A 23,735-nucleotide genomic window follows, 5' to 3' on the forward strand; every position below is an offset into this window, starting at 1 on the left:
TTTTCCTTGACGGTTCTCCTTGTCATGATTGACAACAAAATTAAACAATGTGGAATTCGTTCACATGCAATTTTCATCAAGTCTCTCCTATGTTTTGTTTTGTTCTGGACGGATAATTTATTCCACACTGTTTTAAAGAAAGAAATCTGTCTGTTCATGTTTGCTTAGCTCTCTAAATATCACGCTAATGCAGCATCACCTTGATGTTGTGTGGATGTGGTTTTGTTTTCCCACGAAATTAATTTTGGTAAGCATTTATTACTGGTTTTAATAATGTTCTTATCCTGTATATTGCACTGTGAAGCTTTGTTAATGCAAGCACTTGTTTTTTTCTGTCTCAATTAAACAATTAAATGTAGGTGTTGCATGATACATTTATGGCATTATCTTTTTTTTAAATAAATATGAAATAATAAAATGCTTTAGTCTCTAAACAAAGTCATCAATTTGCCGTGCTTCAGATTTCAGTGTAACTAAACCCTCAATCAAATCTTTCAGTAACACAATACAATATTCATTCCCCTGTGCTTTTTAATAGTAATGAGACCATAAATGTTGAGACTTAATTTATGTACTTTCTGGTGTCCAAATATATGGCAGTAGTATCTCTGTCATCACTTGTCAAGTGAGTGCATTCATTAGTATTACGAAAGGCCATTTGTGGCGCAAACAAGCCTGTTTACTTTTGGTATTGTATATATTTAGTGCACATAGCATTGACATAATAATAATAAGAAGAATACGTTTTTTATGCACCAAATCAGCATGAATTCTGAAGGATCATGTGACACTGCCGACTGAAGTAATGATGCTGAAATTGCAGCTTTGCCATCACAGGAATAAATTACATTTTAAAATATATTACAATTATGATAATATTTTACAATTTGAATGTATTTTTCATAGAATAATTTAGCCGTGATTATCAGAGACCTTTTTAAAAAACATAAATAAATCGTACCCACCCCAAACATTTCAACGGTAGCCTATGTTATCGCCGCTATAGCTGGCATATTGTGGAAGGATTACATTAATATACTACAGATATTTAGACATTTGCTGCTTGTTTTAGACAGACCTTACTTCTCTACGCTATATATTACTTATGAGAGCTTGCAGGGTTTCCCGGATTTTAAGGGGCCACCTGGTATGAAGGAAATTATATACTGGTCCTGTAACTGTGAGCTTGTTCCCTTTGTGAGTTATGTTTTGCTAGAGTTAACTGTAGTCTTCTGTGTACAGTAAGCACACCTATGAGCTTAACCGTGTGCTCATGCAGAGACATTCATGCTGAGAAGATAATGCCATCTCCTCAGTAACAGTTCATGACTTCTACAGTGCTGTTCGTGCTGTCTATACCTCTTGCTTTATCAGAAATCACATACGTTTCTGTCTTGCTGACCATGTGACCGCACCCCTTTTGTGTGATTGACTGCCTCACTGAAGGTAGGCCAGCTAGGCCAAAACATTTACACATTTAATGATTTGAACTAGCTTTAGCATTAGCATAGCGACTGGTATGCTGGCAAGAGAAGGCAGTTTTCTCTTTGAAATATTCTTTTGTACATTTAAACTCTTTTACAAAACAAAAATTTTGATTTGAGAAAGAAAAATGGTCTCAGATTGAAGCCCAAGGCAGCATCTGATAAGTATTCATGGTGGCAGTGTTTTCCCCCTCAACCCTGTGGACTGTTGTTTTTCCTCCCCGGTTCAGAGACTGCAAAGTAGTGTGCAGCGATCACACTTTGACAGGGTGAGACAAATGCTGAGAGTGTTGATGTCATAGAGAGTCTACGTCAGAATATTTTGCCGTTTGCTTCCTTGTTTATAAGGTACAATGCCTTGGGCAGAATACTGTTGGATGAAAACATCACTTAGTGTATACTGAAGCAGGACAAAGGAGCAGCTATAGCAGCACGTCATGCATATGAAAGAAGCTCACAAAGCACAAGTAGAATAATGAAGTCCTTTCTCGTATTATGTTATGTTGTCTGTCAAGCCCTCCTGACAGGGAGCTGTCAAAATCACACATTCTCTCTAATCACGTCTAATTTGCATAGCTCTTGAAAGCATTTAATCGTTTCTTTCTCCCCTTCTCCTCTGTCACCTTTTTGAAGCACTGTGGAGAGGCCAGATCAGCACTATTTAGTGATGGCAGACATGAAGCTAAAAATTATTCAAATGTATTCAAATCTATTTTATATTCAAAAACTCTTGGAGGTGAATATTAATTTAACCGCACATTTATGCTTAGCTTAAATGTACTTCCATTCAAAAGTGTGGGGTTGGTAAGACTTTTTAAAAACAAATTTATCATTTTAGGACAAATTAAAGACATTTACACTATTACAAAATATTTATTTTTCAAATAAATGCTGTTATGAACTTTCTTTTCATCAAAGAATCCTGTAAAAAAAGTATCAAGTTTTCTGCTAAAATATTAAGCAGCACAACTGTTTTCAACATTGATAAAAAATAAGAAATGTTTCTTGAGCAGCAAATCATCATTAGAATGATTTCTGAAGGATCTTGTGACCCTGAAGACTGGAGTAATGATGCTGGAAATTCAGCTTTGCCTACAAAGGAATAAATTACATATTAAAATATATTTAAATAGAAAACAGCTGTTGTAGACTTAGTCATTTTAATTTGATTACTGTTTTTACTGTATGTTTCATCAAACAAATGCAGCCTTAAGTTGGTGAACTTAAGATACTTCTTTCATAAACATTCACAAATCTTTTGAAGAGTATAGTATAGGTGTGATTTGACTTTTTCATGCAATGTGGAGGTTTTAAATATTTGATAATCTTAATTTAATTGTAAGAGTAACTTAATGAGCATTTCTGGAATGTTGAAGGTGAGGTTTTATCAAAGACTGTTTTGCATTATGTTTTGCATGCAGGCTACCAGTAAATTCACAGAACTCCCCATGATAAGTCAACATAGCAAGCACATCATCCATTGCATATGACCTTCAATGTTCAGGTTTAATTTCTGTTTTGCCTGTTTCTCCAGAAAGCCCACGAGTGCAGTGACATTGAGCTGAAGGTCAACAGGATTCCTCAGCTTGGCTGTTTTCCTTGCTTGCGCCTGACACATCCCAGCCAGCCAGGTACATCTATTGCAGATCATCTGCCTTTAAACACCCCTGACTGACACTTACATTGACCAATCAGCAGCCATCTGTTCTCTACTGTCCAATCCAACAGCACTACTCAGATATTGTGTCTTGTAAAGTGGTTGAAGAGTTGCACTAGAAAGCTCATTCATATCACATTTGTCGCATTAAAGGGGTCATAAACTGGCTTTTTAAATTTTATTATATTGTTGTCTGAGGTCAACTTATGACGTTCGCTTGGTTTTTGCATTCAAAAACATCAAAATGAATAAGTAATAGGCTATTTTGTACCCAAGTTGTGAGCCTACCTGAAAAATGCTCGGTTTTTCTCGCACTGAAGACCTGGGAGTAAACGCCCACTGCTGTGAGTGGATAACAGTTTTGCATATTATAATGAGTTTCAACTCACCCTTCAGTGCACTTGGGGGAAATTGTTTTTAAAACGTCCATTGTTGTAAAATGGCAACCGGAATGATTCGACCCAGAGTCCGTGTGTTGCACCATTCCTGTCAGATCCAATATAGACGGCACAGAACCGTTCTTTACTCTTAATCGGTCTGCAAATCCAGTCTTGTTTACAAAACAATCCTCTGTGAAATGAAGCAAACAGACGGACAATGTTTTACCCTCATCGGCTGGAACATCATTAAAAATAAAGTTTATCCATGCAGTCCTATTGGAATCCAGAGGAAGCTTATGCAGTGACTGTCTTCCACAACCAGGCACTGCGTAATATTTATTGCTCAGTATCTTGATTCGGTTTGTCATCACGAGGTAGTTTTTTTTATTTAGCTATGCGTGTAATGCGCGAATCGGTGGGCGGGGCTAAACCGGCAATGTTGAAGTAGGCGTTGATCTTCTTCTGTGGGGGTGGTGTTTTATCCTCTTTGACGTCATAGTTCCCCACTTTGAAAAATGAGTCGTTTGCTGAGGCTGGTGTCAATAAAAGCTTTTATTGGACTAACAAGGACGTTTTCAGTTCTGAAACTTACAGGATATTCTTATAATATGATGACCTCTTAGATGTCAAAAGCTCAAGGAAAATTTGATTTCTCAGTTCATCACCCCTTTAATTAGAGTAAAACAGTTTTAGAGACTTCTGTCAAGCTGAAATAGTTTGAACAATAAAAAGACACTTGGATTTCCAAATGGAAAAAAAAATAATGAAGATACACAGAACTAGTGCATGATGTAATACAATACTGGACAACTGTACAATTGGCAGAATGCCCAAATCTTTCGAGCAAGATGGCAGGCGCTATTGTACGCAAACAGCTTGACGCAACCAATTTTCCAGCTCGTCCATTCAATGGCCAGTAAAGATTGGCTGCTTTGCCTTTGCTCTCGGCCTATTGTGGTCACGGGCTGGCAATGGTAGAGGCCATTTAAATTTTAACCAGTCAAATGAATTTAGGTCGGCATCGGCTTTCATACGAGCTCAATTATCTTGAATAATAAATCTAGACTGTTGTCCCTCCTGCAGTGACAGAGGCAGAGCCCATCCAAGAGTGAAGAGCCTGCCCTTCAGTCTCTATGCCAAACAACAGTGTATTCAGTTGAGAGACTGAAGCTGTCGAGTTCAGCACTTAACTGTTAATGGGGTTACTGTGAACTGCATCATGGGGATTGTTTCAAAACTGGAGGTATATGGTATGGCTATTTAAAGGAATCTTGTGATCTTGGAGGAATATTTATACTAAATACATGATTATATTAAATACAAAATAAGTTATACTGACAGTATTTAAAAGATAGGAATAGGAGTCTAAACAATTGAAGTTTTTGTCTGTTTTTATGGAAGCTAATTTCCACCACAAATTATGACAAAGTTGAAATGTTTTGTCATGACTCTTGTCTCACAATTCTGACTTATTGATAAAATTTTGATATTTTATCTAGTTTAGTTTGTTGTCATAATTATCTCATAATTTTGACTTTTTATCTCAATTATGTCATAATTCTGACTTTTTATGATTTACCAAAGCATGGGCTTCCAGTGGGCTTCCATAGTTTTTACAAATTGAGGCAAAAACTTATTTGGTAATCGACAGTAGATGTGTCACAAAAAAAGGTAAATGTAATTTTTTGTATGTCTCAATCTGGCAGCCCCCATGTAAAAACTGGTTCCTTGTCAAATAAAACAGTCTTCATCTCATATTAGGGATGCACAATATATATCGGTCCCAATATTTAACAATATTTATCACCCAATATTAGCCATCTTTTCATTTATTGATATAATCCATATTGGATATTTTAATTGTGCACTGTCATTCCCTATATTTTTACATGCAAATTGCCTTTGCCGCAATCTAACACTCACTTAAAGTTAATCTTTAAAAACTCTAATAACCCTAACCCTAATCTTTTGTAAATCTCAAAAAGAATATAACATTTTCATACTGTACATTATAATGTTGTGTTTTTTTCCAGTTATTTATTTAGACAAAATAGTATATCATTTTAGTCTTGGTCATTTGTTTATCGGCCCTAGCATGAAAGTGCTTATTGGCTTATCGTATCGGCAGCACTTTAATGTTGGCGCATTGGTGCATATTTTAAAAAATACTATTAATTTCCTTAGATAAAACTTGTTAATAATAAAAGCAGATGGGACTGACATAACATGCTTTACTGGGTGTTGGTCTCTCGCATATGAAACCATTAAGCACTCGACAGAGCCTCTTATAATGGATCTCAAGCAAATCTATAGGACTTTCAGACATTCTGTATCATGCTTGAGAGGGATTAAGCTTAGTGCTTATGAAGAGCTCTGCAGTAATGGATCCCATTCCCGAGTCCATTCTCGCTTTTTAGTGCTAAAGGACGTCTTGTTTTGCTTGATGTAGTGAGTGGCACTTTGCAGACTCGCTGAAAAACAGCTCTCAGCTGCAGATGGGGTGGAGCAAGCAACAAACGCTCTGCATTGCATAACACTCACATATTGTCTAATTCACTGACATAACGCACACACAGCATGCAACGTCACAGTGATGTGCTGCCTGGTGCTATGCAGCGGGAGTGCGTATCTGAGTATATCATGTCTGTTGCAGATTTATACACTGATGAAAGGGAACAAACGTTCTCCCCCAAATCCATATAAATCGCACTGATCGTGTTTTGCTGCGAGATGTGAAATATTATCTTAAATTTTCGATGGAGTGGACTGGAGTGGGTGTGGTCTGTGGTCTGCTGTCTCACTCTCCCTCCCTCCCTCTCTCTCTCTTCAGCTGGTCACGTGTGGAGGCGTTCATGTGATGCTGCATGACAGCTCAGCTGACTCGCTGCTCGATTGTGTAGCTTTTTGTTCTGGCATTACATTCAGCAGGACTCATCTCAAGCCATAATAAGTGGACGTTTAGGAACAATCTACATAAGTAGTAACTGTTTATAACAAAAAATGCGCAGGAGACTCAAGTAATTTCAATAGAGTTTTGGTGAAGCTAATGGAACGCCGTCTCCGGCATGGAAGGCGCACCTTAGCATTAGTTAATTAACATTAACTAAGATTAATAAATGCTTTAGTATTTTTCATCGTGAGTGTTAACTAATAGAGCCTTATTGTAAAGTGTAACTAATAAATCTTAAAATAAAGACATACCGGTAAATAATTGAATAACGCTGTTAAATGTATTTAGCAAATCTCAAAATGAATATATTTCATAATGTACTGTTATGAGACCTAATGATTGATTTTAAGTTTATTTTTTAATTAATCCGTGCAAAATTATGGAATTGTAATATCTAACATTTATTCGTTATTAGCCATGACATGAAAATAATTCTATTCTGTTCTGTTTGGTTATATTCTGTAAGGTTTGCATTCTGGCATTTTTCAGTTCCCGGCATGGGGTTTGTGGAAGAGGAAACATGTCTTCCATTCACCCCTCCTCTATATTTCTGTCTCGTCTCTCTCTCTTTGCCCCTCCTCCGGCTCCTGAGGCTTTGTCTGATCTGGAGTGGGTGAAAGGGAAAGGCTCATTTCTCCTTTAATGCATCTTTAAACACTCTCTCTACAGTAGTGTTTATGCATTCAACTCCTGTTCCTCAAAATTCGAGAGAACGATGGAGAGGGAAAAAACCCAGTCACCTTCATCTTTCTGTGCCTCGTTCGGTTCGCCCCGCGGCTGTGTGGCCTCATCAAGACTGCAGAGTTATGTTTCCCTCCGCTCTGCACTGAAATTGATTTCTGTGCTAAGAGACTAAATTGGACCTTGTGTGTCCTACATGTCCTTAGCTATCATTAGACGAGTGCAGAATATAGCTCTCCCTCCCATTTCCACCTGCTGGACGTTACACAGACGCTCATTTGCATATGAACGCCACAGCTAATGTATTAATGAAACATTGCCTCCATTGTTGCCATGAGAACAAAAGTGCCGATGATGTCATGCCGCTCTTTTCACCTCTCTGATTAGCCGAGAGGACGCAGCAGGCTGTGTGGAGTGGGTATTTATGAGTGAAGGCATGGTTCCCAGCCTCTGCACTGACTGGATGCCCACACAGTCTCCCAGCCAACCGTACAGCATAATGGTGGAAAATGCCACATTTAACTGATTCATTCATGCATGCCACATAGAATCTTTTTGGCTTGGTTGTGTTAATTTGCCCTACTCGGATGGATTCACTTCTGTTTTGGATGAGTTTACTGTTGTTAAAGACTGATAGTTGTTTGAGGTTGCAACTTAATGTAAATGAGAGGCAAGGAGGGATTCACAATATTCGTACCATATCGCTGATTGGCTGATATTAGAGATTTCTTATTATAAATTGGTTATTGGATCAGATATTTATTTGTTCATGGGCATTTCCCTTCTTTTAACACTGTTAAATAAAATCTTTAGACAATAGTTTATGGAATTTTAATATCAGTCAATTATCCGTTACTGACCATAAAATGAATATATATATATATAGCTAGAATTTTGATATTGGAGCATTTCTGAAGGCAGAATAATGCAGGACATTCTGAAGACAACCTCACTTGTGGCACATCTCTGGGGTTTTGGGCGGTATCGAGCAGGTTTCTTCCACATCAGTTGACATGCAGTGTAAAGCTTGCTGTTATACTGTCTTTGTCCCCATTTCCCTCTCTCATCCCATCATGCAGTGAATTTCACATAAGCGTTTTATATAATCGTTTAATGCCAGTGTCCTTCATCTATTGAAAGAGCTCAGAGCTCTTTGCCAAACAATCAACCCAGGCAATGCTAAAATGCTAACAGCAAATAATCTGTTTCAGCATAACATGCAAACAGCCCCAAATGTTTATTTTAATCTGTATTTTATGATACACTGTTGAAATTGTCATTTATATAATGATTTATTATGCCATAAGGTGTTTTCATATCTTTTGGAAGGCAGGACTTATCATCACAACCACCTCCCTTTAATTGAATTCCCTTCATGTCTTCAATCTATGTCTTCTTGTCGATCTGATTATAGGGCATTTATTACTCAGAATCCATCACTGTCATAAGCACTTGATTGGCTGTCCTGTGCACCTTCATATATTTCCACAGCCTGTGTGAATCACATATCCGGTCTTGATTAAAAAAATCGAATTAAAAACTTCACTTTGTTTGGGGTTGGTAAGATTTTTGAATGTTTTTAAAGAAGTCTTGTATGCTCAACTAGGCTGCGTTTATTAAAAAAAAAATAATAATACAGTAAAAACTGCAAAATATTTTTACTATTGAGAATAATATATATATATATATATATATTAAATAAAACAAAAGTTGATGTAGTCTCTTTTTCCTTATTGTGATGTATATCCAAGTGAAATGGGTTTCACTGTGACACAGACAGGTCATATTGACCTCATCTCATATTGGCATTGCCTGCTGACATACCCTTTAAAATGGTTTCTTAGTTAATTAATATTAATCTGTTTTTTTTCGACTGGCTAAGTGGGCCTTTTCCAGACCCTTCAATTATTATTTAACATCTATACTTCGTCCCAGCCATGGCTTAATTCATTGTAATGCAGCATCTCAATGGGGTTATGATCATGATTTACATTAAAGTAAATTAATAAAGTAATTTCCATCTGTTTAAACAATGTTGATCAAGTGTATTGGTCTGGCTTGCATTTGGTTCTCTGAGACCTTGAGCTGGCCCTGTTGGCATCACTTTAACACACGGAAACACGGTACCGTGGCTTTCATGCCCATATCAACAGGCCGTGTAACAATGGCGTCCTGTGTCCGTCTCGAAGCAAGATGCTCATCAAAGCTCTCTCATCTGACACCTGTGTCTGCCACATAGCCATGGGAAATGCGGAGGATTTCAAAGCACCATTGACCAGATGCATTGAAAAAGGCTTGCTAAAATGTTTTCTGTGCACTCAGGGACATGCGGATCAATTGTCTGCTGACTGTAATTATGATCTTTTATGAGAGTTTGGTCCTGCCTGCTCTCAGCTGTTAGATTAAAGGCCATGAGGAAGCAGGGAAACAACTGGGACAGGGGAAGGATCCATCGTGTCTTGTTACCACTGTGCAGGCTGGTGGTGGTGTGTTTTAATCTTTCCCACCTACAAGCACTTTCACATCTTAAACTGTGAGCTTTTCTGCATTGCATACTGCTCTATGTGTACGGCATTAGAGCTTGGTAAGCGGCCTTATTGGCTATTACACATGAGAACTTGGAATTTGTCCCTTGCATTTAACCCAGTGCACACACATTAGGAGCAGTGAGTGAAAACACACGTCAAACTATTCATGTGAATCACACAAATTCCAAAAGATTGTGCGTCTCAATTCACGTACTTATGCAATATTCTATACCTATTAATTAGTGCGAGTTCACACTAAAAATTCCCCCAAAAAGAGTGTGAAATGTCAGACACTTCAAAAAGGGGAAGTTATCAGTTATCATAAGTTATTGAGTACGTATAATAGTGAATAAGTACATGGTGTATAAGTCTATAGTGTATGGTACATCATATGGGACACAACTAGAGTTTGACATTGACATGTTACTAAGATGCTGTAACAAGCATAACACATTTGAATTAGATTGCACTGTTTTTATTAATACTTTTCAGCACTGAATGAAGCACATTTCTTATGTCTCTGTCCACTGTTTTGGATAGGTTTTTTTTCACTGGGCTTGTCACAGTCCTTTCTTAAAAATGCTCACTAGGTTTTGGAACAGAGCTAAAGGCTCTCTTTTTCCACTGTGTTTTATGTCTAATAGCTCTATTTGCTGAATGGCGTAATACACTGCAGGACATGCTTTTTTTTCTTCAGAGCAAAGATAGAAACAGCAATTAGGCGCAGCCTGCCTTGAGTTATGAATGATTTAACATCTCATCCACTAGTCTGCATGCGGGATTTGAACATTAGGAGTGTGTCGCTGTCCACTCATGCCTGTTCCACGTGCCTTTAAAACTCCTCCCTATGATGTTCCCCGTCCTTGTGAATGTGAGAGGCTGATGATGAATGCATTTGTGCGAATCTGTGTGTGCGTAAGACACTAGGAGGAGGAGGAGGAGCCACTGCAGTTACCACTGCAGTGCTGCAATCTCCCATGATGCACTTGAGCTTCTCACACTCCTATTATGACTTTTATTCACCTGTCCTCTATCCTCTTCTTCTTTCTTTGAACACTTGTCCTGTCACTCCTCACATTGTTTCACTGCATATGAAGTAAGATGTTGGTTGCTGTGGTTGCAAGGTGTCCTTACAACCTTGCCATAGAGCTGGTTAATTTGACATGCTTTGGAAAAATATTAGAAAATATATGTTGTTGAAATGTTAACATTGTCAAATTATCTTCCATCTTTCATAAAATTGTCTTCCCTCCCTTCCATTTGGTGACACAGTTGTGCATAAAATTACACAATCCTCTGTGCACCACAATTTTCAATATAGAGAGGAAAGATATAGACAGTGGGAAGCCATTTCTAGTCTGAATAGTTCAAGGTCAAAACAACCATGTAACATTCAAATGAGGCACTGGACACAAGTCAGCAATAAAGAGGAACAGAGAGAGTGAAAGAGGAGACATGGGGTCATTTTTCACCTGCTCTTCCTTTTCCTGTATTACACCATTTTATCCATCTCGTCTCTGATGCGTGTCTGGCTCTAAGGCCTTTCACTTCCAGCCATGCCACTCTGATTACATTAAAGTTTAACAGCAATGTGACAAGCTAGAGAAGTACTGCAGCCATTATCCTGTTACACTTTACATATCGCCCCTCCCCCTGTATGCCCTTCTGCTCACGTGATGCAATGCTCTCCATCACCACACATCTGCTCTACGTCTTTTTACATTCTCTCCCTATTTGCATTTTTGGGTGATCTAGCTATCCCTTTAAAGACATAGTGCACTCAAAAAATCTAAGTTTCTCTCATCATTTACTCACCCTTATGTCAGTCTTAACCTGAATGACTTCCTTTCTTCTGGTTCATAAAATATATTTTGAAGAAATATTATTAGTAATGGAAGTCAATGTTAAGTCAATGTTAATCTGAACTGTTTACATACCGATAGTCTTCAAAATATTTTCCTTTATGTTCCACAGAAGAAAGAAAGTCATTCAGGTTTGGAACAACATGATGGTGAGGAAATGATGAAAAAATCTTAATTTTTTAGGTGAACTATCACTTTAAGTGCAGTCTGTAAAATAGACCAGAACATTAGATGTGGCATTTTAATGAACTACTCTGTTCAACAATAAAGGTTAGATGCAATTCTATAACAATTCAGCCAGTTCTTATGGTGATGTTGGAGGGGAGTCAAGTTAGTTAATTGAAATGTATGACTGAATTTATACGATAACTGAATTGCTGTCAGGCTGCGGCAGGACACCCGAGAGTCATTGCAGTACATTGTGGCCTTACTGCTGCACTGCAAGGCTCATTAATTCATGAGGAACAGGCTCAGCAGCAAAATGGAGGCTTGTGGATGGATGGGGAGGGGTGGAGAGAGCTTATGCCTCTGGGGTCACCCGCAGCTCGGAATTATTATTTTATATGAAAAACTGAACCAAAGGGAGCCACAGGTACATTAAAAACAATGAGGATATTTTGATGTTCTGATAGTACAGCATTATAATGGGTATATATATATATATATATATATATATATATATATATATATATACTTGTATGTTAAATGCTGCTTTTGCTTTGTTCTCTCCTGGTTTAAATGGCAGTGTGTGAAGAGAATGCAGGTTCTTGCCAGGTCTTTCGCTACTTCAGGGTCCCATGTGCAGCCCGTGGCCAAGCCTACATTGAGTAAGCTGTCAGTCCCCTTTTCAAAAGCTAACCCTGTTACCTTGGCAATAGGTTCAGTGTCTCAATCATTGCAATTCAGGATTTCACAGTCTCTGAAAACTGCGGAAGCAGCTCCCACACCAGCATCATCTCTCATCTTCCAACCTTTAACACCAGACAGGTTGTGTTGTGTTGAGAGGACTCACAGGCCAACGTTTGTGTGGGTCGTACTGCAGTTAAAGCTGTTTCGTTTCCTCTACTGTAAGTCTGTTTTGTCTATTTTGTCTTTTCTGCAATAGGCTTCCTGTTTTTAAAGCAAAGATATGTGCATATACTTTGCAGTCGACTTAGGTATGAAATATGCAATATTTCTCAAGCTAAACTGTAATATAATTTGTAAATTTGTAATTTTACAAATTTACAAATCCTGTTGACACTGACACTGGATTCAGTTACCTCGTTTCCATTTTTTCTTTGACGTAAAAGAGTATAACCTCTGAGTCTGTAACACCAAAGTGTGTCAGTTTTGCGCCACCTCACCAATAGCAAAAAAAGTGATTGTTTTCAAACAAGTTTCCCAAACACTCTCCCAGCCGTCCATTGGTCAGATAAAAAGATAAACCTCAAACTCATGCATTGGTTGACCCACTGTTGCTATGTTGGAGTGGTTAGAATTCTCAAACAGAGCAATGTTTTAAAAACAACACAGTGTTTACATTTTGTTTTTCATTGAATTATTAGAAAATATTGCACACCCAAGGTGGCAATGTGGCCACGATGCGAGTTATTATTATTATTTGAATTATTATTATTTTCTAATAATTCAATGGACCAAGTCAATCATTATTCCAATTATTATTCCAAGTATTTTCTATGGTTACATCAAGATGTTGTTTAATATTATTGAGATATTGTCATATTTCAAGCCATTTGTCAGGCTTTTGTCCTTAAACCGCTCTTGTGTGTAGGACTTATTTCTAATGCATCTCATCCCACGTCTCCATCCATGGTTAACTCCAAACGTCATTTTAGAACTAGTAACGGATGTCATTGAATGCAGTAACAGAGCCAATTAAATGCAATTATGAGAGAGAGAGAGAGAGAGAGAGAGAGAGAGAGAGAGAGAGAGAGAGAGAGAGAGAGAGAGAGAGAGAGAGAGAGAAAGAGAGAGCGAGAGAGAGCAGTTAAGTTACAATTAACTTTGCATTTTAATCGGGATAGGAGAAGGTATTTGAACAGGAAAATTCAGAAAACACAATATGACAAGGGACAGATTAAATGAACACTCCCTGTCTGTGCTGTACAGCTTGACAGTGTCACAGACCTCTGGCTGCCCTCCACCTGCCCTCCTTGTATAAACCCATCTCACCAGATTTCATCCCACAGACATAAAACACAATTAAAAGGTACAAGACACTATTCTGAAATATTCCATATTAATAATCAAGAGGGAAATCTGCTTGTAACAGGTTATGCATATAATCTGCTGGAAAAAATAGCCTAACAGAAAAGGAATAAGTAATTAGGCTCTTATGTCATTACTGTAAAGACCAGTATGTTCACATCCTCTCATTAAGGCTGGACTTTTATTTCCAGCCTACTCATTTTCTTTCTAGTCTTTCAAAGTGCTTTGTGAAAGACTTTGATTTATTGACTGTTGTGTGTGTGTATGTGTGTTTTATAATGCCAATTGGTTCTCTGCATTGGTTATTGATTGGATTTTGAGATGTGGGCATTGCGCTCAATAAACTGAGGCAGATGAAAGCGAGCTTGCAGGGATGAGATTTGTGGACTAAACGACTGGAGACATAACGACATAAACAACCTCTCAGTCCCACAGTGTGTCTTATCCACAGATGGCGTGTGGCAAGTTTGGCACACCTGATCTTAGTCACTTTGGCATGTGACACGTTAGTGTTCAGGTGAGAGTAAAGTAGATTGGGATGTCTGCAGTGCAGCCAGGAGACAAAACACCATGCGGGATGTCAGCCGCTCACCTTGCCTTATCTTCTTATCCACAAGTGGACACACACACACACACACACAATAAAACAGCACAACATACTGTACATGAAAATTGCTTATATTTGAGATGCATGCTGAGTGATTAAATGACCACTGTCGTTACATTCTTGACCGACAATGTGTTGTTGTTTAAGATTTTGCCACACAGGGTTTGCAAGTGCTTTCGCTGTAATCCATAAGCTGCTTTTGAGGGGGAGGGGGAGGTACAGGACTAGATTGTTGGCACAAATGTGGCTTGCCATCGGGCACGCGATGAAAGGTGACTCTGCACTCTGCTCGGGTTAATATATGATCTGAATTATGTAATGACTGGAAATATCTAGTTGGTCCAGACAAAATTACAGAAGATGCTGGATTGTCAACACAGTAGCAATAGTGTTTGCCGAACTCACTCTGCTTCTTTTTCCCATCACACATCAGATCGGACAGGCATTTATTTTCAATAAAAATGAAGAAATAAATTATGAAAAGTGAAAATAGTGTTTAATGTGTTTAATAATAAAGTGTTTATCGTTTAGGGTTAGGAGTGTGGGTAGGGGGGGCTTTATTGTCCCAATAACCCATTTAATCATTTTAATAAACATAATAATTTACACTCTATATTATTATTGCATACCATTTAATGTACAACAACACTGATATGGAAATAGTATCTGCCATTTATAAGTAAAGAAAACTTTTTTATTTAGTGTAAATATTCAAGCTTAATATCAAGCTATAAAGGTCTTTAGTTTATAGGTTATTGAATAGAATAGAATAGAATAGAATAGAATAGAATAGAATAGAATAGAATAGAAGTGACACATGTCCTTTCTCCCTTTAAAGACTAAAAAGACTTCCTGGAAAGGGCTTAGTGACAGGACATATTAAAGAGTCATCAGCAATGCACGTTGGCAAGGTAAGCCAGAAATAACTCCCTGGATGCAGCACTGTGAAGCTCGCCTTAGTTTCCAGCCAGCTGAAACAGCACATTCATCCACAGGGAGAAACTCGTCTTTAATGGTACAGATGGATACTACACAAGCTTCTACACAAGTCTGCAAGGGCTTATGTAACACTTTAGCTCTCTTCCACACATGAAATGGATATGTTTAGTTCATCACATGTCTCAGAGTTGGGGAAACAGATTGAAAATGGTCTATATAGCTTTAATGATGGACAGATGGTCGGTGTATGTCTAAAGATCGCATTAATACTGCTTCAACACTATGTGGATGTGTGTCTATGAGCGCAGATGGACTGGCAGTGGGGGGTGTTATTTATTTGGCATGACATTTTTCATAAATCATCACATCAGGATGCACTAATGCAGGCATTACCGTGTTTCTCAAAGAGCCATCATTCTTTTAGCTTCAGCTACTCAGTAACACCATATTTTTTATGTTTTGTTGTAATATTTCATTTTATATTAAATTAAATTTTATCCGACTCGCATGAATTGTGTATAAAAAAGCATTTCTTGGAAGTAGTATTGATTAGAAAATAAATGTAAATGAAATGTTTAACTGCGCTCTAGATTTGTATGCTCCGATGGCTGTGTACACATTTAGCACTCATCACATATACTTATCACACAAAGAGAGCATTTTATCACTCTTCTAAAGAGCTCTTATCACTACACGTCTATTGCTGTGTATAGTCTTTATCATGACAATACTGTTAGTTGCTGCTTTCATTCTCCATGCTTCTCTAAGATCTTCAATAGTGAGGTTCTTTTGAGAAATTAATATACAGTATAGATTTTAATTTAATATTTTGTTTTTGTTCTCGCTTCGGAGGACGATGGGGGAGAGGGGTTATTGGGGACGCGGGGGAGTTATCTGACTGAGGGTGTGTGGGCGAGTCCTGCTGGGCTCCCTCTGTCGGCCCCTCTGTCCCCATCTGGACTGTGTTTATCAGTCTTAGGGGTCAATACACAGAGTCACAGTTCTCCTCCAAACACCTTTCCACACTCACAGACTGAGGTGAGACTCAAACATCTGAGGCAGAGCCCATGGTCCATTTAGAAATCAGAAATATACTGTGTTCTGTACTGAACTTTTTTTTCCTACACTCTATATATTAATAACGAGGTCTAGATAGTGAGGTAGGCATGCCATATCTGAAAACTCCCTTGTATGGTCCTCCAGTGAACGGCCCTTCTTCTGCTCCAGGATTTCGAGAGAATTAGCTCTGGTCTTCCGATCTTCAGCTCCACATAGTAAACCGATCGTAAAGTCGACCGATCGGCTCCACCTGCGACCCTCGTCCTTATGGCTCCACCGGGCTCTCTAATCCCTGTCCCTTCAGCTTTGCCTTGGTCAGATGTCACCCTTCCGGTGCTACAGACCTATGGGCCTTCAGCTACACTTCGCCCCTTCACCGCTTCTGCTCCCTCCGGCTCCACCATCTCTCTAGCTCCATTTGGTCCTCAGTCCCACCGGCTCCGGCTCAGTCCTCTGGCATCCTTGCTCCACCTCGGATGCTCATCATTGTGGCTCCGCCTCGGTCTCCTATGTCTCGTCTGTGTCGTTTGCTTTATAAAAAAATAATCCTGTAAAAAAACGGTAGCTGGCAGCTGTAGTTGCCAGCATCATACCGTAAAAATACGTTGTGTTACTGTTTTTGAAATTAACAGCTAAATACCGTATTGTCATCTACAGTATAAAACTTTAATTTAACAGCTATATGCTCTAACACAAAAACAGTAACACACCGTTTAATTACGGTATGATGCTGGCAACCACAGCTGCGAGTAGTTTACCGTTTTTTTACAGGATTATTTTTTACAGTGTGGTCTCATCTGCTCGTCGTCTGCGCCACAGGCTCCACTTCCATTGGTCGTCCTCCAGGTGTTGTCACCATGAATTATTAATGTTAAATTTATAATCAGCAAAGTATAGCAGTGTAATAATAATAATTAGAATAATACTATATAGAAACAAAGCAAAAACCCAATTTTATACTTACTTCAATTTATTACTTACCAATTTAATTATTATTTATACCACTCGAAGATGTTTTTCAATGGTTATGCGGTATACTGTATCTTAGAATATACATTTGTATTATGCTATTATAAGTATCTTATTGCAGTCAGCACTGTCAGATTGGAAACATCCAAGTATCGTACCAGAAGCTCAAAATCATCATAAAGTTGATCCTGATGCTGCTCATGGACAGCTAATACTCACTCTCTCCTTCTCTGTGAGATTCAGAAGAAGGGAATTATTCAGATTTCACTCGGCACAGCTATAATTATCGTACGTCTGGCAACACTGATTGCAGTGCTTTCCTGAAGTGTCAAACACGCAAACCCTTGAGGCAAGACAGTGAGTCAGATCCAGTTGCATAATATCAGAGGTCAGAGGTCTCGCATCCCCTTATCAATGCTTCACTCAAACATGTTCACACAAACTCACTCATGATACAAAAATACTCATGCCTCAACATCTGCTTTGTTCCTGCAGTTCCCTTCCCTTTTTACTCTCCTCGTTTATCTTGCCTAAATGTCTCTGACGTTTCTGAATCCCAGTGCAGTAAAAAAAAATAATAAAATAAACTACTTATTGTATTAACACTTTAATGCAATTCAGGGAAACTGTAGCGTATGGCTCTATCTTTGCCTTAAAACCATTAGCTTCTAATGATATTAGCAGTCTAATGATTTTAGATCTGTAAAAGAGGAATAAATGCCTTTCTCTTTTTTAAACTATATTGTAGATGAATTGAGTCAGTCTGCAAAACAGAACATGCGGTATAAATCTGTACAGAAAGGGGCAGACCATTCTATCCATGAGAACATGTTCCTGATTTGATGTCCAGACTGTCTGCTTCTCTGCCTCCTGTGGCTCTCACTCCAGACACAAAGGATTTCTCTCACTTTTTCTAACAGCTTTTTGATACCTCTGTACACGCATGAATAATCTGATAGATGTGAGCTGAAGAACAGATTCTGAGCCTGCAAGTGTGTGAAAACTGTAAATGACTTTGTCTTTTTAGCCCAATTGCTTAAAATACTCCTAGTGAATATTAATTAATAAATTATGTTTTTAAATACAGGAATCAAATTTATCTTCATTGCAACTATACTGCGAAAACCTACACACTCTTCAAACACCCTCATTCGGCCCCTGCTAAATGGGCCGTGACAATGACTGGTACTCTATCATCACTACCCGGATAGGTATTGATTAGACCCAAGATGACTGACTAGTGACTGGTTACTTTGTCTGGCTCATCTGTCTGGCCTTATTAACACAATAAAATGGAAAAATACATATTTTAGTGGGCTTTTTAGCACTGAATCTATACCATTCAAAAGTTTGGGGTCAGTAAGATTGTTGTTAATAACTGTTTTGTATTTGAATATGTATTTAAATATTATTTTTGACAAAAAGCTGAATTTTCAGCATCATTACTTCAGTCTTCAGTGTAACATGATCCTTTTATTTATTTGTTTAACAATTACAATAAAAATATTTTGCCTTTGTTATTCTAATAAATCAGCTAAAACTATCAATTATGCTGCAAATCCTATGACAAGTAACTTATTCAGTAAACACTATATGTCAGTATGTTCAACACTCATTTGTGAGCATTAGTTAATGTATTGACTAACATGAACTGACAATGAGGAATACATTTATTGCAGTATTTATTCATCTTTAATGTTAGTTAAAAATACCGTCGTTCTTTGTTTGCTCATGTTAGTTCACAGTGCACTAACTAACGTTAACAAATACAACCTTTGATTTTAATAGTAAACATGAATAAATGCTGTAGTATTGTTCATTCTTATTTTGTGTAAACTAAAGTTAGCGAATAAAACCTTATTGTGTAATATAGTGTTACCAAAAAATGTTATTTTGGAGCCTGAGCCTGACAATAATTTAGCCCTTACTAGAAAATGCTGCTGGGTGGGAATTGTTACCTGGTGGTTTATTCCTGGCTAACGGTCATCATTGTGTCATTCTCTCTCACATACTGTAACAGACTGTAATGATGTGCCTGTTTGTAATTGTGTGTAATTAGGATTATGAGAGACTTGAGAGAAACACTCACTCTCAATGGGAGCGTAATTATGGGGAGGATTTCTTATGGCCAATGCTTGTAAGCATCCGGTTGCTAGTCAGATCTACTTAGAGTCATTGCAGTTAGTTTGGCTGCGTGTCATTCTATTCAGGGAGTTAAGACGAGCTCTTACGCAGATGGGATGAGCTTTCTATCAATGTCTGATTGTGGAGACTATAAGATCTGTTTTATTGCTGTGTAATTCTTCCTCGCTTGTGAGGTGGCTTGACTCACCATAAAATTATGTAATCAAACACAGTTGTGTTTTTTTTCCATTGCTGAATGGAAAAGAGCAGCTTGGATATTCTACTAAATAGCGCCTTTTGTGTTCCACATAAGAAAGAAAGGTTTTCAAATGACATGTGAGAGAGTAAATTATATCAGAATTTGAATTTTTACTATAATAAGAGCTTATCCTGCAGGTGTAACCTTCACCACACATAATAATATACGCAAGACTCAGACATCACAGATGGTCTCTGATGTGTTTGCAGATTTTTGTGCTCTGTCCCCGGGTCATTTAGAACAGAAGGTATTATTCAAAGTAGAAAGAACAGAAGAAGGACAAAATGGGTGAGAATAGAAAACAGAGGAGAAATGACATAACACAGTAGTGGATACTCCAAGGTTACCACGGGTCAAATTAATATAAAGCATGATGGCAGGCTCAACAGGGAACAATCAATCAGTCTACACAAACAGGGACAGCCCAATACAGTTAGAACATAAAGGATGCTGGCCATTTAATTTGGAGCCCTGGAGTCTTTTTAGCTCATGCAGTGTGCATCAGTCACCATGTTGTAGTTTATGGCACCCCAGTGATTGTCTTTCATTAATGATATGACCTTTGTGACCCTGACATGGCCTCTGTGCACCTGAGACACTAGTTAAATGATAATTAAATACCGCAACCATACTGTTTATTTTCAACGTTTATTAGATGGCAACCCAATTGTAATGTTACTGTTTTTGACATCTTTCACTCCTAATGCCATTTTGATATGACTAATAAAAATGCAAAATCGGTACATTTCAGAGGCTTACATAACACTATTGGGAACATGCAAGGGGAGTCAGTCAGTCAAGGACAATGCTGGCGTTGCTAAAAACAGAAACTGATCTGAAATGTTCTTTCACCTTATGCTTTAATTATCTTATACAATCCTGGTTCCACAAATGAGTAGTGTGTATTGCTCACACAAGAGATAGAAAGGTAGCAATGATCAAGTATAATTAAAAAAAAAAATTTTTTAATACAGATCTGTAATATGTATATCCTGTTTTGCCTGCTAGTAGTCAGTCTCCTTGGTTGTTAAGGGGATACTATTGTTTATAGAGTTAAACAGTTGCGTTTCACCGTTTTCAAATGCATTCAGCCGATTTTCTGATATTTAGAAGAATATGAGTAACCAGACAGTATCTGGTCTCATTGACTTCCATAATAGGAAAAAAAATACACTATGACAGTCAATGAGACCAGAAACTGTCTGGTTACTGATATTCTTCTAAATATCAGAAAATCGTCTGAATGCATTCGAAAACAGTAAAACCCAACTGTTTAACTCTGGGGGAGTTGTAAAATGAGCCTATTTCCAAAAAAAGTGGAGTATCCCTTTAAATAGTTCTGGTCACTTTGATTACTCCTTTTCAGCATTTAAGCCTTGTCCGGTATTGTCTATGCTAAAAGTGATTGTGTTTACATTTTATCCTACAATCTCCTGAGTTTTCCATTGTGGATTTAATAAAACCTTTTTTTTTCTACTCATTTTGTGGGCTTCACGTCATCCAACTGTGACAGAATGCAAATGCGCATATCATTCATGTTGAATTCAGACATCTGCTGATCATTGAGTTGGTAAACTGAAGTAGTATTTTTAGTGTATTTGTAAATAAATAAATTAATCCGGACCAAAAAAAAGTAATTGACCCAGAAGCAATGTCTCTTGATAATCTGGAAGTTATTATATTTTCATAGTGTAAGACATTCTGAAGCTCATCATCAGTTTTACTTGTTGTTAACACACGTCGAACCCCTCTCTACGTTTCTCACATTTACCTCCCACTGCTGCTGACTATTGTGTCTGTTTTCCAGCTTGTGTGTGGTTTCCTGTCACCATGGAGATGCCTCCTTGCCACAATGCCTCTGTCTCATTACGGATTCTTCCCAAAACGTTCTGGAAGTGATGTCTGGTCTTGCCTGACAATGATAAAAAAACAAGACAGAGCGGGGAAAAGCTAAGGTATTTAACTAATGCACTATTGAGCAACGCTGAACTCAGTATTAGCAAATTCAGTTATTTCTCCGACGTGCACAAGTTGTTGACAGTACATGATGTTTATTCGTTTCTCTTTTTAATGAAATTCTTTGCTTCCATGACAAAGTGTGACCTAGTTCATTGAAGGGGGTCAACAAAATCTGCATAACGGGTCAACCCTGCCTGCTTTTCTGAATAAAACTACTGTGTATCTCAAACTGTTTCATCTGCCACTGCACAATACCCTCAGTCAGGACTTCCCATGCCTGCTCCCTGTGGCATGTCTGCTGATCTGCAGGGTTCATTTACTTATTTTCTTTCCAATGCAATATGAATTTAAAAAGCAACAGAACAGTTCGATATTAATGCAGACTTCTTTTAGTCAACTTGAATCTTGCCTGGACAGTAGGCTAGAATGGCTTGTTTGTCAAGTCATGCTAGCTGTGTTTAAGTCACAGATACTTTATATAGACAGTAGTTTGCTCTTTACAGCTCTTTAAAGCCTCTAATTTAACGAGTAACAAAATAAAAAGCTTGTAAAACAGTTTGTAGGCCTATTGATAGTTCGTCTCATTTGAAACTCACTGCTCTCCCTGTGGTGAGGATGTGTTACTGCACCCTGCATCAATACAGATGACGTCATACTATCCTCTTTCACTCTCTGTGTTTGTTTACCTTTTTTTTTTTCCTATTACAATGTATAAAAATACTGATATATAGAACTTTGTTTCCCTCTTAAGCCAGTTATTATTAGTTCTCTGTTTCTGTTATTACATCAATTTTGTTGACAAGTTGACTTTATAGGTAGTACGTGTCGCAGACTACGCACAATCATTGATCTACATAAAACATTTGTGTATTTTGACAATAATGATGTGATATAAAGGATGGTGGGATGTTTCTGGGGTTAAGACTCTCGGAGAAAGAGTCTGCGGTGCAGCCGAGGGCCAATGGCGCAGGACTAATCCTGGTCGTCCTAGCAACCGACCAGCTGCTGCCTGTTTCCTGCCACAAAAGCCATCAGACTCGTTTTTTTCTGTTTGACTTTTGTGCTAATCGATGTCTTTTCATATTCACCACATATATCCTTTGTGCCCTCATTCTTGCACATATGTGGTTTTGGAGTGCAGTGACTCATTTGATGGGAGTTGGGACGTGATTAGATTCTGCAATAGGAAAAGGCCTTAGTTTAGTCAAATGATCCCAAACCTGGCAGAAAAGCTGTTTCTGTGTCTGAGTAGTGAGCATGCATCTGATTTAACAAATGAGGGCAAACATTAATTGTAATGAATGTTATGCATTCCTCAAGTTGTTTTACCTGTTGTCTAATATTTGTTATTCTATAGGCATATCGAGTTTCGGACTGAGCTGCAGACACTGTCGTATATATAAATTTACAGCATTTGGTTGCAAATGAGTGCGTTTGTTTGTGTGTGCTCTAACATTCGGGTTTCTGATGTTGATAAAGGGACTTTGTGTGTGTGTGTTAAGTAGCTTGGAAGGATTAGGCCTATCCAAAAAGTCCTTTCTGTGTAGTTGGACTTTAATCACTACCAGGCATTTTTGTGCAACTCAAGACGACGTACGCTCCAAAATAAATAAATAAATGTACTATGCAAAATAGTATGAAATGGAGTTGCATGACTCAGGGGTTTTCACAGATTCCCCGTATGGTCAGTCCTTCCTGAAGGACCAGCATGCATCAAACATCATTCATTTACGATAAAATAAGAGCACTTTAATCCAAAATTGGTCACTGGTAAAAAATCTGTTCAAAAGATTGGTGTCGGAAAGATGTTAAATCAATGTTTATTCAGTAAAGATGCATTACATTGAATAAAAGGGACAGTAAAGACATTTATAATGTTATAATGTAAAAGTATATAACTGTATTTTTGATAAATAAATGGAGCCTTGGTGAGTAAAAAAAACTTCTTTCAAAGACATTAAAAATCTTACTTTTTGAACAGCATATTTTGCTTATAAAAATATTTATTTAGTCAGAATATACTATATGTATGCAACTTTTGAATGGCCATCAGTGTTAAATGGTTT

The 23,735-nt window shown here is 37.9% G+C and overlaps 1 long non-coding RNA gene across 2 annotated transcripts; it reads left to right on the top strand.

Annotated features, from left to right (window-relative positions):
• The first annotated feature begins 4 nt into the window (after positions 1-4).
• LOC120493708 (uncharacterized) lies at positions 5-23,065 on the top strand. 2 transcript variants are annotated; one of them, XR_005625764.2, is made up of 4 exons: positions 5-247; positions 3,019-3,115; positions 21,518-21,665; positions 23,027-23,065. It is a non-coding gene; the product is annotated as an uncharacterized LOC120493708 (long non-coding RNA). The 2 variants fall into 2 exon arrangements; XR_005625763.2 differs by lacking the exons at positions 5-247; positions 3,019-3,115 and adding an exon at positions 12,455-12,609.
• Positions 23,066-23,735: the final 670 nt, after the last annotated feature.

Source organism: Pimephales promelas, chromosome 13, assembly GCF_988280905.1.
Source record: "Pimephales promelas chromosome 13, fPimPro1.hap1.1, whole genome shotgun sequence".
Taxonomy (NCBI): Eukaryota; Metazoa; Chordata; class Actinopteri; order Cypriniformes; family Leuciscidae; genus Pimephales; species Pimephales promelas.